The sequence below is a fragment of the Oncorhynchus masou genome, chromosome 31, assembly GCF_036934945.1.
Source record: "Oncorhynchus masou masou isolate Uvic2021 chromosome 31, UVic_Omas_1.1, whole genome shotgun sequence".
NCBI classification, from domain to species: domain Eukaryota; kingdom Metazoa; phylum Chordata; class Actinopteri; order Salmoniformes; family Salmonidae; genus Oncorhynchus; species Oncorhynchus masou.
In genome coordinates this window covers 51086667-51103819 of record NC_088242.1, presented here as the reverse complement: position 1 = coordinate 51103819, position 17153 = coordinate 51086667, and the positions used below count along the sequence as shown (strand labels likewise).

Here is a 17153-nt window from a genome sequence, read left to right as displayed (position 1 = left end):
TGAAGCTAATACTGGTAGAGGAGAGGGAGGGGGGTATGCATGTGTTGGGGAGGGAAGGGTTTTGCACGATGTGCTCCCATGCTCTCATGCTGTGTAGGTGGAAGGAATAACAGGGCATTATCTGTGTCCTATTTTTGCTGATGATTGTAAAAAATGACAAAAAATATGTTGTTAAAAAACAGAATAGCGCCGGAGAGGATGACCGCCGCTTTATGGGCTCCCAACCAATTGTACTATTAAGTGTGTTTTTGCACAGTAAAAAAAAAATTTGTAACGTAATTTGTCCGCCATCGTTTCATATAACGGAAAGGAGCTTCTGGACATCAGAACAGCAATTACTCACCTCTAAATGGACAATGATTTTTCTTTAATGTGGTGGGCGCGAAGGAAATACAGCTTTTCCCAAACCAGGCCCATATCCCTGACATTTGTATGAAGAGGAGACACTGTTACAGAGGTCAAAGAGCCGGATGCCTGGTGTGACTGCATTGGCAAGTGGATAATCCGCCTTTACCCTCCAATCTACTGGTGAACGTGTAGTAACTGGAAAATAAACTGGATGAGCTCCATTCGAGACTATCCAACCAATGAAAAACAGTAATATCCTATGTTTCACAGAGTCGTGGCTGAACAAGAGCATGGATAATATACAGTTAGCGGTGGTTTTCTGTGCATCAGCAAGACAGTACAGCAGCCTCCGAGGGTGGTGTGTGTTTCATTGTCAACAACAGCTGGTGGCCAATCTCTAATATTAAGGAAGCCTCAAGGTTTTGCTCGCCTGAGGTAGAGTACCTCAAGCTGTAGGCCACACTATTTACCAAGAGAGTTTTCATCTATATTCTTCGCAGCTGTCTATTTACCACCACAAATCGATGCTGATCACACTCAATGAGCTGTATAAGGCCATAAGAAAACAAGAAAATGCTCAACCAGAGGCGGCGCTCCTAGTGGGCAGGGACCTTAATGCAGGAAAACTGAAATCCATTTTAAGTCATTTCTACCAGCATGTTACATGTGCAACTAGAAAGAAAAGAAATCTAGATCACCTTTACTCCACACACAGAGACGTGTACAAAGCTCTACCTCGCCCTCCATTTGGCAAATCTGACCATAACTCTATCCTCCTGATTACTACTTTCAAGCAAAACTCAAACAGGAAGTAACAGTGATGCGCTCTATACGGAAGTGGTCAGATGAAGTGGATGCTAAGCAAACAGGGCTGTTTCACTAGCACAGAATGGAATATGTTCTGGGATTCAATCGATGGCATTGAGGAGTAATACCACATCAGTCACCGGTTTCATTAATAAGTTAATCGACAACATCGTACCCACCGTACGTACATATCCCAACCAGAAGCCATACATTTCTGGAAACATCCTCACTAAGCTAAAGACTCGAGCTGCCAAGAGTGTGCAAAGCTGTCATCAAGACAAAGGGTGGATACTTTGAAGATTTTCAAATATAAACTATATTTTGATTTGTTTTTTGGTTACTACATGAGTCCATATGTGTTATTTCATAGTTTTGATGTCTTCACTATTATTCTACAATGTAGAAAATAGTAAAAATAAAGAAAAACCCTGGAATGAGTAGGTGTGTCCAAACTTTTGACTGGTACTGTAGATGTTCCCTCAATTCCCTCGACTAACCCGTACCCCTTCACATTGACTCGGTACCGGTACTTGTATATAGCCTCGTTATTGTTATTTTATTGTGTTACTATTTTACTTTTAGTTTATTTAGCAAATGTTTCTTACTTACTTTTTTTAATACACCTGTTATATTCAGCATGTGACAAATGCAATTTTATTTGTGCGTTTGATGGGATCCCTGACTGTGCTGAGAGAAGAAGTGTTTAACTGTTTCACTCAAGAGTATTGTCGAATGCCATAGTTTGCCTTTTGAAGACCTTGTGGGTCGTCAGGAAAACGCTTCCATGTGTGGGAAGGAAGGGAATGGATTTTAGTTATTTATTTCATGGCCTCCTTCGTTACAACGACAAGCCACGGAGCGCTCACACCCTGGCGGGTTCAACTAGGCGGTCCAGAAAATGTGCCAGTTTAGCTTTGGGCTAGAAACTAACAGGAAATGGTTTCCCTCCTCCTTGGTGTGTGGTGTGTGTGTGTCCCTCACCATGCAAGTGGATAAAGTGTTTAACTCTGAGGAGAGCTGGAGGAAAAGTAAGTCCCAGATGTGTGATGTGTTTAGTTGCAGTTTTTTGTGTGTCTTTTTGTGTCTCAAATGTTGCGGGTGGTGTATCCTTCTGACGCTGAGGTCAGCTAGAAGTCTGGTCAGAGGTTAGAGGTCATTCTCAGAGAGCAGGAGTCACATTCTGAACCTGGATGTTCACCTACTGAGTGCTGTTCCAACAGGAACAGAAGCAGGAAAATTAAAAGTTGTCTCTCAGATACGGAAAGAAATAGCCTTTTTCAAAAGAAAGACATTCGAATTGAACAAAGTTTCAAGTTCACTTGCTATATGTAATACTGTATACATTTTTACTCACCAGAGTTCTCAGAAACTCACCAGAGATCTCAGCGTAACCTTAACCAAACTGTTGAACTGTCATTTTAAAGTTAACAAGAGCAGGACCACACATGACAGGCTTTGCTCTGTTACTATGGCAGCAGCTTTTATGCTAGTAAGTGTGTAGTATACTTCCCATTTAGCTTTAGTCTCTGCTGTGTGTAGTATAAGACATTTCCTTTCAGCCCTAGTCTCTGCTCTGTGTAGACTGCCATGGTCCTTTGTTCAGTGATAGTGTCCTCAAATAAAGGTTATTCCTCCCTTTAACAGCCCTGAGGAGCTCTGTCGCTCTATACTTCCCATTGTAACCAATGAGCTCCCCACTTTACAACTGGGTGAGAGGGTGTCAAATTGAGGGTGAAATACGATGACCAACCTATCCCTGACTATCCTAGGATACATCCCAAATGGCACCCTATTCCCTATTTAGTGCACTGCTTTTGACCAGGGCCCAACAATTAGTGCACTAATATAGGGAATAGTGTGCCATTTGGGATGCAGACCTAGATTGTACTGTAACAGTGTTGGTGATGCAGTTAGACAGGAGTGTTGTCGTTATAAAGTGGCGGCACATCTAGACTATGTATATTGCCCCGAGATGTTTTGACAGGCCACTCACAGATGTGTTATGTAGGCATTGCTTTTGCAATGCAATTCAATGCCATTCAATGCAATGCATGGAGGAGTTCCATGATTGGAACAATATCTTGGTACTACAGTTACATCTAAATATAATGGAATAGAATATCCCTGTACATTCCATTCCTTTACATACTTGCAAAGTAATTTGTTACATATTCCCTCACACGGTCTGACATCATATACTAGAAACCTTATTTTGCTTGTATAACTTAATACCATTATGGACCGTAATCCATTTGCAGTCAAGGTTTAAAAGTTCAGATGCAGCTATTGCAAAATAGAAATAAAAAATTATTTTCTAATATTTTTCATTATGATTAATGATGCTTGCTGGAGTGATGAATCACACAATAATCCCTTTCAGGAAGGTTAAGTGTATAACACATTTATAACGATTACTTAACCAAATGCCCAATCCCAACATGACATTAATACCAATGTAGTTTGACATTAAAATAGCCAGGCAGCGATGTGTTCTCACTGTTCTGTATTCAAATGCACCGGCGACGTGCCTGTCCAGCTGTGTGAAAACTGTTAAAATGGGTTATCTGAGGGTTATAAGGCTAACAAGCCTCTAAGCCCCATCCCACCATGGTCTGTCTGACCTGGGTTTGTCAGCACCAATCTAGCTAAGTCAATATCAACGCTGCCTGTTCCACCAATGACTGTTCTGCTACTGTAGCTCCACCACCACTACCAGTTGACCTTTTTCTCCCCCCCTCTTTCTGACCCCTTTTCTCCCCCTCTTTCAGTGCGTCAAATGGATTGTTATTACAGTAGAGTGATAGGGGTTTATGGGGTTTATTTATCTTTATGACTCTGGGGCTTTGTGTCAGGCTCCTCTCCTGGTGATACCCTAGGTGCATTGGCAGGTCATTAAAAGCCTCGAGAATGAGACAGTCAGGCTTCTAGCTTTTATGATAAGGTAACTCACACATCACTGGGTGCTATTCTCAACAATGGGCCCTGAACGACGACAGTAAACTGTAAACTAACCCTAACCCTAAACTGCCAGGGTATACTACACTGTGCTGTGCACTGCGGGGGAGAGGAGTCCCATAGCCGAGATTGTCATGACCTTCTCGTTGCCCCTACCCTGTTTCCGCTTTATAGCCTCTGTGATGGGGTAGAGTTGAGGATATATGATAGGCTATATGCCACTTAGCAGACGTTTCTATCAAAAGAAGCCTGCAAGAAAAGCAGTGCACGTTGTTAGTATGTGATCCCTGTGGGAATTGAACCCACGACTTTACCAACATGACCACTAGTGTGATGACGTGAATTGCGATACTTAGGCCATGAACTCATACAACTGCACAGTTGTGAAATATTTTACTGGGCATCTTACAACCCCGTGGGATTGTGCTTGCTACCCCAGACTTTTTGGTTTTGCGAATCCGTGTTCAAGGGCGAGGCCAGTTTGACCACTGAAGAATGTTGTGTGTTGTTTTATTATTGTTTGGTTTTGGTCCCGCCTCCTGACTCTTGTCGTTAGTCCTGTCCTGTCATTGTCGAGGCATGCTATAGCTAGACTCTAACTGGAGGGCAACGACAGCGAGGTGAGCTCGTGGGGTTTCGTTTAACTGCATTAGAAGGTGATACGGACCAGGGACCAGGTGTGAGGTGCAGCTTGGTCATGTGCGTCTGTGTGTGTGTCTGGGGCTGTAAAGCCCCCGGTGGTAGACATTTATGGATGACCCCTAAGGGTCACAGGTCAGGGGTGTGTGGAACACATACACAAGTGAGGGATGTTGGGCTTGTCTTGTGGTCAAACCTTGAACTGTGAAATTGTCAGAGACTCCTTTCTGACAATAGAGTTGTACTGCAGCCAGCTTCAGAATGGAAGACAATGTTTTTCTTGTTTATGTACTGTGTCTGGTAGAGTGGAATAAGAAACATTTGCATGAAACACATGATGAACACATGGCCAAAATAGTTGCCGTCTTTTGACATTGACTTGAAATTATGTATTGATAGATTCAGTCATCAAACTTAAAAGAGTTGTATAATGAATGAAAGATTGGGCTCACGAGTGGCACAGCGGTCTAAGGCACTACATCTAATTGCTGGAGGCATCACTACAGACCCTGGTTCGATTCCAGGCTGTATCACAACTGGCCGTGATTGGAATTCCTATAGGGCGTCGCACAATTTTCCCAGCATCGTCCGGGTTTAGCCGGGGTAGGCCGTCATTATAAATAAGAATTTGTTCTTAATTAACAGACTTGCCTAGTTAAATAAAGGTTAAATAAAAAATGTAAAAATTAAAATGTGTGGGATAAGTTTCAATTGAATGTATATGGATTCAGGCAAATTTCAGATCCGCATTGAAGTGACTTGCAATCCACGAGTGCCACTGCAACACTCTTCCATGCGCATTGGCCCTTTGAACCAGTTAGTCAACTTTCTTGCAATCACGATGAGAAGGAAGTCTGACAATTTCAATATCACCACATAGCCAACGTAGATATTACATCCCGTTTAGTGACTTTCTGTTAAAACCACTTAACAATTTGTATCTGTTTCTTATCGCTATTCTATAGAATTTCTGTAACTGATGTTTTTCCAATTCAACCTTGTCTTGGCCTGAATAGCCTGCAGGCAGGATGCAGAGTTGTCCCTCCCTCTATGACTTGCTAATGAGGCAGGGGCAGAAGGTCATTTGGGTCGGTACAAAGGGCTGTGGCCTGCACTGGGACCTGCTGTGTGGTGTGTCAGTGGGGCTCCCCGGCCTTGGCTGCAACAATGGCATTGTCCACAGACACACACACACACAGTACACACACTCAAACAAAAGCATACACACAATATTATTGTCAGTGAAATCAACAAGCATCCATATTAGGATAAAGCCTGATATTTCCCTAACTCTGAGGTGGCTAGGCATGTGGTGTCCCCCATAATGATGTCCCCAGAGTAGCTAGGAAATTTGTTTAGACATGGACAGACCTCCAGCCACCACAGAGGAAGCACAGGGTGACAGTCTCCACAACCTCAGCCTGAGGCAATAGACAACAGGAAGAACGTCTACACCTTTTACACATTCCTTTCCTCAGGACAGGAAGGAGACGGAGAGGTCAACTGTCCTGTGAAGTTGGGTTCAATTTCATTTCAATTCAATTCAGCCGAGTCAGGGAGTTTGGAATTTCATTTTACTTCCTGAATTGACTGAATTAAAATGGAATTGACTCCAGATCTGCTGTTCTGCTTGCACATATCGGGGGGAGTTTCTGTCAGTAGTTCCTTAGTCAAAGGCCACTGAACAGGGGCAATACACAATACTCAACACATCATATATTCGGTACAATGGTTCCAGCACGTTTGTCAGTGAACTGGTGCCAATGTGACCTTTCAACCCTACACAGATTTCAGAGATGAAATTGTAAGTTTATGATACTTAGAAAAGTTTATTATCCTCTCTCTGTCTAAAATGTCTGACCTCCTACCCCCTGAGACGAACTGATAATAGAGCTTCCTTGTGGAAGTGGTTCATTTGTATTGAGACCATAGAGACTACTTCTGTTATTGTTATGTAAAGCACCCCTGTGGATGGAATCCAGAGTTGCATTATTCTTTCACTGTGATGCGGTCTTGCTGACATCATTGTTGACTGGGAACGTAAGGGAGGACTTTCAGCAGGCAGTTCAGTATCGTAGGGGACAGGGAGAAGTGGTCAATGGTCATGTGATGGAAAATGTTTTCTTCGCACACTCAAACTGAGACTGCCTGCATCTTACAAGACTACCATCCTTAAAGAAGCATAGGTCACATTGTATCACATCAGGAAACACAAGATGTGAGGTTCTAATAAAAGAAGATTAACAACACTGAACACTTCCCACAGTTCCTGCAACAGTTTAATAGGGGAAGGAGAGATAGGAATGTCATGTGAGAGCCATTGTCGTAGTGGGGTTGACCACCATCAGTCTGGTGGTAACCCAAGCTGTGGCATTTGTTCGCTGATGTGATGTGATGCGCTCGTCAGTGAGAGTTCCTGTGGGGAAGGCTCACTGGTGGTTCTCATTTGATGTGTGTTTGAAGTGTGAGAGGAGGGTCACCAAAGGGCGGAGACACCCTGAGCCTGGCCCTGCCTCTGAGTGGCTGGGTTAGGGGGTGGGAAGAGGGGTTAGGGGGTGGGATACGGGGATTTACGGAGGTGGAAGAGTGTGGGAGTAGTGGGATGATCATCTGGTTGAACAGTCCTCCACACACACCCTCAAACAGTCAGTTTACACACACAGAACACACACCTCTCTGGTTTTACACTCTTTCCCTACTTTGATATGGAATGTGGCTGTGCTGACAGCTCTGGAAGAGGGAGAGAAGGCAGAGGAGGGGGGGCTAGGCTGCTGTGAGCCTGTTACTGTCCTGGATTTAGTAGAGCTACAGTAGAGGGAGACTGGAGAGAGGAGAGGAGGCTCCTGTCTTGGATTGTGAGTTACAGTAGAGGGAGACTGGAGAGGAGGCTGAGCCAGCAGAAGCTGAAGAAGGAGAGGTTGCTGTCCTGGATCTTTGAGCTACCGTAGAGGGAGATTGAAAGAGGAGAGGCTGAGCCGAGAGCCATGTAGCCCAGAGCCAGTGGAGAATAACGGACAGGATTTAGTAGTGATAAGAGCCTGCTCAGGAGAGCTTTCTGCACAGAGGTAAGACCACTAAGGGCTCCGCCAAAGGAACTTTACAGTAGTGGATAAAAAAAAGCAGATTTTCAATGGCATGTATCCTAGTTGTACCGTTATGGCAGAAAGAAAAACATTGACATTTAAAATAGGATATTTTGACATTTTTAAATGTCTCACACTTTGCAGTGACTTCTAGGTTTAAACTGGATTTAAATAGTGATTTTAACTGTTTTATTGGTAAGATGGTTGCATTTATTTTTTATGTTTTGTACTCAGTCCCTTCTTTTTAAGGAGTGTGTGGTTGATGTTGAGCTAGCTGTGTGACAGCTGCATGTGTGTTGAGAACCGGGTGCAGGCCAGGCAGGGCTGTCGCGTGCAGGTGGTCCTTCTCTCAGTCCATGGCAGGCAGGGTTAGAAGTTCTGAGGGTTAGGAGTTCCCTCTCTCACACCCATTTGATCTTGGAATAACACCCCCTGCGATGGCGGGAGGCACAGAGGTCAGCCAAACTGTAGCCTGCCAGCAACTCTTTGATATGGAACAGACAGAGTTGTGAGAAACTTGTCAAGTAATTTGGACAGTTCTTTCTGCTCATGTTTTCCGTACATTGGATAGTTGGATAATGGATGTATTGTATGACACATTTTTATTTGAATTCATGTGAAAGAATTGCGGAGTTGATTCCCAAAGATCCAATTGTTTCAAATCTGAAATACTTGTACCTTTTCCAAATGGTTTATATGTAGGCTACTGTTTCTTTATTTAAGTGCCAGGTATCGTACAAGGGGCTGGTTTTATCAAGTGCCAACAGGTGACAAGTCGTAATCTGAGTACACGTGCTCATTTGATTTGAAATCATCTGTTCTGCACATCTTGACTAGAGAAACATCTTGTTCGACAGACGGAGGGGAAAAAAAGACTTGTCTGAATATGAACTGGAGAACCTGAGACTTTTGAACGGATTATATTGTTTTCTCTGCAAGTAGACTTTGGGTGTAACGGCGTTCTTCGTTTGTCGCAAGAAAGTCGGACCGAAATGCAGCGTGTTGGTTACTCATGTCTTTAATGAAACAAATGACGATACATGAAATAACATATAAATACAAAAAACAACAAACGGAACGTGAAAAACCTATACAGCCTGTCTGGTGAACACTAACACTGAGACAGGAACAATCACCCACGAAATACAAAGTGAAACCCAGGCTACCTAAATACGGTTCCCAATCAGAGACAACGAGAATCACCTGACTCTGATTGAGAACCGCCTCAGGCAGCCAAACCTATGCAACACCCCTACTCAGCCGCAATCCCAATAACTAAAAAAAACCACTATGAAATACAACAACATAAACCCATGTCACACCCTGGCCTGACCAACTAATTAACGAAAACACAAAATACTAAGACCAAGGCGTGACATTGGGTCCATCCTTACTGACACCATATTCCCTGTATGGTGCACTACTTTTATTGGCCCTGGTCAAAAGTAGTGCACTAAATAGGTAATAGAGTGTCATTTGGGACGCACAGGTAGACCCTATCCAGAATGAGTCTGTGGGTGAGCCTGCGCCGAATCAGACATGTACAGTCCAGACCCGCTGACAGAGACACATGTGATCAGTGTGCTTGTTGGGTTGTGGGCTTGTCCGTCACGCGTCTCTTTGAGGAATTATGACAGTAATTCAGACCAGCAGCTGGTTATCTTCCCTCTTCCTCTCACAAAGGGTTGTTTATCTAACATAGTAGACTATTTTAGTGTGTATGTTAACACAATAGTTTCCTTATTTGGAGGACACCTTTTCAACCGATGAGTTTAGACAGGGGGACGTCATTGAAGTGAGTGGCTGCCAATCATGACTCGTGGTTTAAATGATCTTGCGGGACTGTCACTGTCAGGTGGTATCGCCTCTCTATGCTGGCTGTATGGCAGTAGCACAGCCCCTGTCATTTTCCTCATACCATGACGGAAGTTTACTCTTCATTGTAATTCATAGCGCATTTAGCATTTCCATAGGAGTCAATAGTCACTGGTTACCCCAGCATGGTCTGCCTCTAACCTGCCAATCCCCCCTCCTCCCATGCTACCCAGACCCCTGCAGTCTTGAATATTTAACAGCCTTTGTAAAGATGCTTGTTAACAGGGCTTTACTTCTTTTTTTTTTGCCTCGGATGCATTTCTGACTGATTTGCCAAAACAGCGACCTTGTAGCCCCCAGCCGGGAGGGACTGGGTGGGGGGTGGGCGAGAGAGGGCAACAGGAACTAACCACAAGTCCCTTGTGGGAGCTATCTTTTCAACTCAGCCCGTAAAGGTTTGAGAGTTTGTCAGAATTCCGTGTGTGTGTACGATGGCTTGTACAGTCAGTCAGTAGATTGAAACAAAGTTGGCTGACATCTGAGGTGAGAATTAGCATACCTGCCGATGTGGTTCAAGGAATGGCATTGCTAAACACACGAGGTCTTGTCTCAGTATCCTGTATTCATGTTTCACCTATCTGGATCTGGCTATATCTCCGACTTGACATTCTGCTGAGGGAGGTTCTGCTCTGAGAGATCAGTGAAGAGAGGCTTCGTCTCTGACATGTGAAAGCAAACATCTCTCTCGTTCCCTCTCTTTCTCTCTAATGAAAGTCATATGTAACCCCCCCTTCATAAAGCTAAGCCCATGCTGCTACAGTCATGTTCTCTCTCTACTCTGCTCTATGCTCTGGCTGAACTTTCTCTATAGTTAGCCTCTATCTCCCCAACCCACTACACTCTCGCTCCTCCAACAAGGCCACGTATTTTAAAGTTATTGCAGTCTCATTTGCAAGTCAATAGATGTGAATAGAACAAGAAGTGTCTTATTTCGCACCTCTGACTGACAAGTTATCTTGGTTTTGAAAGACTCCAACCGCCATGAATGCAAGCAGAGATAACAGAGATCAACAGACAGAGAGCGAGACACAGAAAGAGAGACTGTAGAGAGAACCAGGCTCTTGATGGAACATGCCTTCCACAGTTGATTCACTATGAAAGGCTCTATTGTTGAAGGCTGAAGCTGCTTCGCAAGGTGTTTTAAGTGGGAGGTGTCTATCGTACCAACCCCATCTGCCTGACTTGACACCTCCTAGCACAACGCAGACATGCATCATGGTACAACGCTGAAGCATCCACTTCTACAGGCGTCGTCCATCATGCTCGTGTCTGAGTGGATGCACTGTGTGTCTTGTTGTGTGTGAGCAGCCTTGTGGAGGGCAGGCATGCCAGGTGTTGGCATGAGTGAGATATGGGTTATTGGAAGGAAGGGTGTTCAGGCAGGCAGGCTGTCCTTCAGTGGAGTGCTGTTCTGTGGGTATGAATAGCTGTTTGGTAGCTGCCTGTCTGGCTGTCTGCCTGCCCTGTGTTGGGCAGTTAATCACTCATTCCTCAGGAGGTCCAGGCACTAGGCATGCGGACTGTGCTGCTCTGTGTGTGTGTGTGTGTGTTCTGCTGCTATCTCACAAAGAGTCGTAACTAAACGAGAAACAGGACGCAGGGCATACAGCTGACACTTAAACAGTTTGGCCTCTTGTCAGAGGAGGGGTGTGTGTGACCGCTTGCCTGCCTGCATATCTGTCATTGTGTGCGAGAACCACACTCAGGCATTCATGCATATATGCCATTCTGAGAGAGAGACTATATATGACATTTGAAATGTCTCTATTTTTTTTGGAACATCTGTGAGTGTAATGTTTACTGTTAATTGTAATTGTTTATTTCACTTTTATTTATTATCTACTTCACTTGCTTTGGCAATGTTAACATATGAAACACATGTTAAATTTGCCATTAAAGCCCTTGAATTTAATTTCATTTAATTGAGAGAGTGAATTCTGGCCCACTACTGTCATGCCTGACTTCTTCAAAGGCACCAGTCAAGTGTGGCTGGTTCTCTCAGCTGTGTCCCCACGGCCCTCCCCAGCCCTGTGTGCCTGCCCAGCCATGGGGGGTGGAAGCAGGGGTACAAGGGGGGTGTGCTGACCACTGGCTGGGGAGGGATGTGGAGTCTCACAGTCAGAGCTGTAGAGCTGTGGCCCTTCCTTTGAGAAATGGCCACAACAGCCTATTCATTTACTCCATGCCTATATGTCATACAAGGCCTTTCAGCATGACTTGTACAGCTCAGAGTAGCATTTGTATAGTATGTAGTAGTTGTAGTCGCCTCCACCTCTGCAGCAGGTAGTAGTATTGGTAGAACTGTACTACTGCTACTACTACTTGAGCGTTGTATGAATGTGTTTTCCTTCCATCCTCACAGAGCAAAAATGTCTTGTATGTCAAAGCTGCTTTGTCATTGCTCTCTTGAAATGTAGGCTACACGCAAAGAACTGAGGAGGCCCTGAAACCTTCTGCTGCCTCAGCTCAGTGATTTCAGTGACAAGACTGATTAGTCCCCTTGCTTTTCCACTTCTCAATGTATCTCCCTGGACACACACCGTTCTCCTGTGTGGCCCGGTCAGCTGTGTGGGTGTGTGTGTAGGTAAGTGTTGGTTAGGTTTGTGCATGCGGGTGCAAGCTTGCGTGCGTGTGGTGGGTCAGCGTCGCGGCGAGTCATTCTTTGATCCATCTGCCCTATTTGTGTCTCTCCGCATCAGGGTCCACTCTTCTGTCATCCCCATCTTTCCATCCATCCCTGACTTCCTCGCCCTGACTTCCTCCCCCGAGTCCCCTCTGTCTCTTCCCTATATCCATTCCAAAGAATAAAGGATGATCAGAGAGACAGACAGACACCCTTCTTCCCTCTCTCGCTGTGGCAGGTTGATAAACAAAACAGCCGAGGAGAAGAAGAAGAGAGAGGGAAGGAAAGAAAAAGGAGAGCGAGGGGGGGAAAGAGCAGGGGCTTTGGACGTTCCCCATATGGCTCTGGGATCCACAGGGATTTGTGCCTCCTAAGGCCAGGGTACTGTTGTTTATACAGCGCTACAGTGAGGGAACCCTTTTATCTTGAGATCTTACATCCTATTCATTAGCCTCATATAGAGAGATCCAATTTGATTTGTCACATGCTTTGTCAACAACCGGTGTAGGCTACCGGTGAAATGCTTACTTTACGGGCCCTTCCCAACAATGCGGAGAGGGAAAAAAACAATAACACAAGGAATAAATAGGAAATGAGGAACGATAACTTGTCTATATACACAGGGTACCAGTAGAGTCATTGTGCAGCGGTACGAGATAATTGGGGTAGATATTTACATATATGTAGGGATAAAGTGACTAGGGCAACAGGATTGATAATAAACAGTAGTAGTAGTGTGTGTGATGAGTCAAAAGAGAGTTAGTGCAAAAAAGGTCAATGCAGATTGTTAAATAGTTAACCAGTAGCTACCCAGACAAACTATTTAGTAGTCTTATGGGTTGGGGGTTGAAGCTGTTGAGGGTCCTGTTGGTTTTAGACTTGGTGCATCGGTATCGCTTGCCGTGCGGTAGCAGAATGAAGAGTTTTTAGGGCCTTCCCCTGACACCGCCTGGTATAGAGGTCCTGGATGGCAGTGAGCTTGGCCCCAGTGATGCACTTGGCTTTACGCACTACCCTCTGTAGCGCCTTGCGGTTGGATGCCAAGACATTGCCATACCAAGCGGGGATGCAGCCAGTTAAGTTGCTCTCAATGGTGCAGTTGTAAAACGTTTTGAAGATCTGAGGGCCCATGCTAAATATTTTCAGCCTCCTGAGGGGGCAGAGACGACTGTGTTGATGTGGGTGAACCATGATAATTTCTGAATTATGTGGACACCTAGGAACTTGAAGCGCTCAACCTGCTCCACTACAGCCCCGTCGATGTGGATGGGGGCGTGCTCAGCCCTCTGTTTCCTGTAGTCTGCGATCAGCTCCTTTGTCTTGCTGACGTTGAGGAGAGGTTGTTGTCCTGGCACCACACTGCCAGGTCTCTGACCTCCTCCCTGTAGGCTGTCTCATCGCGTCAGTGATCAGGCCTACCATCATAGTGTCGTCTGAAAATGTAATGATGGTGTTGGAGTCGTGCACGGCCACACAGTCGTAAGTGAACAAGGAGTACAGGAGTGGACTAAGCACACCCCTGAGGGGCCCCCATGTTAAGGGTCAGTGTGGCGGATGTGTGGTTGCCTAACCTCACCCCCTGGGCGTGGCCAGTTAGGAAGTCCAGGATCCAGTTGCAGAGGGAGGTGTTTAATTCCAGGGTCCTTTACGTAGTGATGAGTTTGGAAGGGAACTATGGCGTTGAACACTGAGCTGTAGTCAATGATCAGAATTCCCACGTAGGTGTCCCTTTTGTCCAGGTGGGAAAGGGCAGTGTGGAGTGCAATAGAGATTGCATCATCTGTGGATCTGTTGGGATGGTATGCAAATTCTAGTGGGCCCACAGTGTCTGGGATGATGTTGTTGATGTGAACCATGACCAGCCTTTCAAAGCATTTCATGGCTACAGATGCGAGTGCTACGGGGCGATAGACATTTAAACAGGTTACCTTAGCGTTCTTGGGCAAAGGGACTATGGGAGTCGGCTTTAAAGATGTAGATATTACAGTCTGGGTCAGGGGAAGGTTGAAAATGTCAGTGAAGACACTTGCCAGCGGTAAGTGCATGCTCTGAGTATGCGTCCTGGTAATCCATCTGGCCCTGCGGCCTTGTGAATGTTAACCCGTTTAAAAGGTCTTACTCACATCAGCTACGGAAAGCGTGATCACAGAGTCATCCCGAACAGCTGGTGCCCTCATGTATGGTTCAGTGTCGCTAGCCTCAAAGCAAGCATGTAAGGAATTTAGCTCGTTTGGTAAACTCGTGTCACAGCTTGTAATCCGTGATAGTTTGCAAACCCTGCCACATCCGCAAGCATGAGAGCCAGTGTAATATGATTCAATCTTGGTGCTGTATTGATGCTTGGCCTGTTTGATGGTTTGTCAGAAGGTGTAGCGTGATTTCTTATAAGCTTCCGGATTAGTTTCCCGCTTCTTGAAAGCGGATGCGGATGTTGCCTGTAATCCATGGGTTCTTATTGAGATATGGAAGTACGCACACTGTAGGGATGTCATCGTCAATGCACTTATTAATGAAGCCGGTGACTGATGTGCCTTAATGCCATCAGATTAATCCCAGAAACATATTCCAGTCGGTGATAGCGAAACAGTCCTGTAGCTAAGCATCTGCTTCATCTGACCGCTTCAGTCATCTGGTACTGGTACATCCTGTTTGAGATTTTGCTTGTAAGCAGGAATAAGGAGGATATAGTTATGGTCAGATTTGCCAAATTAAGGGTCAGGGAGAGCATTGAATGTCTCTGTGTGTGGAGTAAAGGAGATCTAGTTGTTTTGCCTCTAGTTGCACAGGTGTCATGCTGGTAGAAATGAGGTAAAACGGATTTTAAATTCACCGGCCACTCGGAGCACTGCCTCTAGGTGAGCATTTTCTTGTTTGCTTTTGGCCCTATACAGCTTGTTGAGTGCGGTCTTAGCATCGGTTTGTGGTGGTAAAAATGTAGGTAAATAACATGGTCCACAACTTATCATGAGGTATTTTAACTCCGGCGAGCAGAACCCGAGACTCCAGAAGCTCTTTTCGGTCATAGGAAACGATGGCGGAAACATTACGTACAAAAAAAGTTGAGATCAGCATGAAAAAAATACACAAAATAGAACAATTGGTCAGGAGCCCGTAAAACTGCCACTATTCCCTCCAGCTCCATTCTTCAGCTGTAGAGAATATCCCCTATATAGTGCACTACTTTTAAACACAGAGCTTTGGTCAAAAGTACTACACTATATACTCTAGGGTGCCATTTGGGATGTAACCATTGCTTTAGCCTTACATTTGTTAAATGTAATTATGCAGCATTGAAGGTCCAAGAACACAGTGGCCTCCATCATTCTTCAATGGAAGAAGATTAGAACCACCAAGACTCTTCCTAGAGCTGGCCGCCCGGCCAAACTAAGCAATCAGGGGAGAAGGGCCTTGGTCAGGGAGGTGACCAAGAACCCGATGGTCACTTTGACATTGCTCACTTTGAGTTTCTCTGTGGAGATGGGAGAATCTTCCAGAAGGAGAGCCATCTCTGCAGCACTCCACAAATCAGGCCTTTATGGTAGAGTGGCCAGACGGAAGCCACTCCTCAGTAAAATACATGACAGCCCGCTTGGAGTTTACCAAAATGCACTTAAAGGACTCTCAGACCATGAGAAACAAGATTCTCTGGTCTGATGAAACCAAGATTGAACTCTTTGGCCTGAATGACAAGCGCCACGTCCGGAGGTAACCTGGCACCATCCCTACGGTGAAGCATGGTGGTGGCAGCATCATGCTGTAGGAATGTTTTTCAGTGGCAGGGACTGGGAAACTAGTCAGGATCGAGGGAAAGATGAACGGAGGAAAGCACAGAGAGATCCTTGATGAAAACCTGCTTCAGAGTGCTCTGGACCTCAGACTGGGTAAAGCTTCTCCTTCCAACAGCGACCCTAAGCACATAGCCAAGACAACGCAGGAGTGGCTTCGGGACAAGTCTCTCAATGTCCTTGAGTGGCCCAGCCAGAGCCCGGACTTTAACCCAATCCAACATCTCTGGAGAGACCTGAAAATAGCTGTGCAACGACACTCCCCATCCAACCTGACAGAGCTTGACAGGATCTGCAGAGAAGAATGGGAGAAACTCCCCACATACAGGTGTGCCAAGCTTGTAGCATCATACCCAAGAAGACTCGAGGCTGTAATCACTGCCAAAGATGCTTTTTAACAAAGTACTGAGGAAAATGTGTAAATGCTTATGTAAATGTGATATTTCAGTAGATTTTTTTAATTACATGGGGCAAAAAAATCCCCAAAAACTGTTTTTGCTTTGTCATTATGGGGTATTGTGTGTAGTTTGATGAGGGGGAAAAAAACAATTGTATACATTTTACAATAACGCTGTAACATAACAAAATGTGGAAAAAGTCAACGGATCTGAATGCATTCCAAATGCACTGTGCAGTCGTGGCCAAAAGTTTTGAGAATGACACAATTATTAATTTTCACAAAGTCTGCTGCCTCAGTTTGTATGATGGCAGTTTGCATATACTCCAGAATGTTATGAAGAGTGATCAGATGAATTGCAATGAATTCAAAAGTTCCTCTTCGCCAAGCAAATGAACTGAATCCCCCAAAATAATTTGCACTGCATTTCAGCCCTGCCACAAAAGGACCAACTGACATCATGTCAGTGATTTTCTTTTTAACACAGGTGTGAGTGTTGACGAGGACAAGGCTGGAGATCACTCTGTCATGCTGATTGAGTTTGAATAACAGACTGGAAGCTTCAAAAGGAGGGTGGTGCTTGGAATCATTGTTCTTCCTCTGTCAACCATGGTTACCTGCAAGGAAACACGTGCTGTCAT

At 45.0% G+C, this 17153-nt stretch overlaps 1 protein-coding gene across 2 annotated transcripts in view; it reads left to right on the top strand.

Annotated features, from left to right (window-relative positions):
• LOC135524091 (prickle-like protein 1) overlaps window positions 1-17153 on the top strand; it is a 65384-nt gene that overhangs the window by 37682 nt on the left and 10549 nt on the right. Inside the window, exon 1 of one of the 2 annotated variants that reach the window (XM_064951295.1) lies at window positions 7405-7814. The exons of the other annotated variant lie outside the window; for it this stretch is intronic. The gene's annotated coding sequence lies outside the window, so the exon portion shown is untranslated. Of the gene's footprint in view, window positions 1-7404; window positions 7815-17153 lie in introns of those variants that run through there. 2 annotated transcript variants of the gene reach the window in all.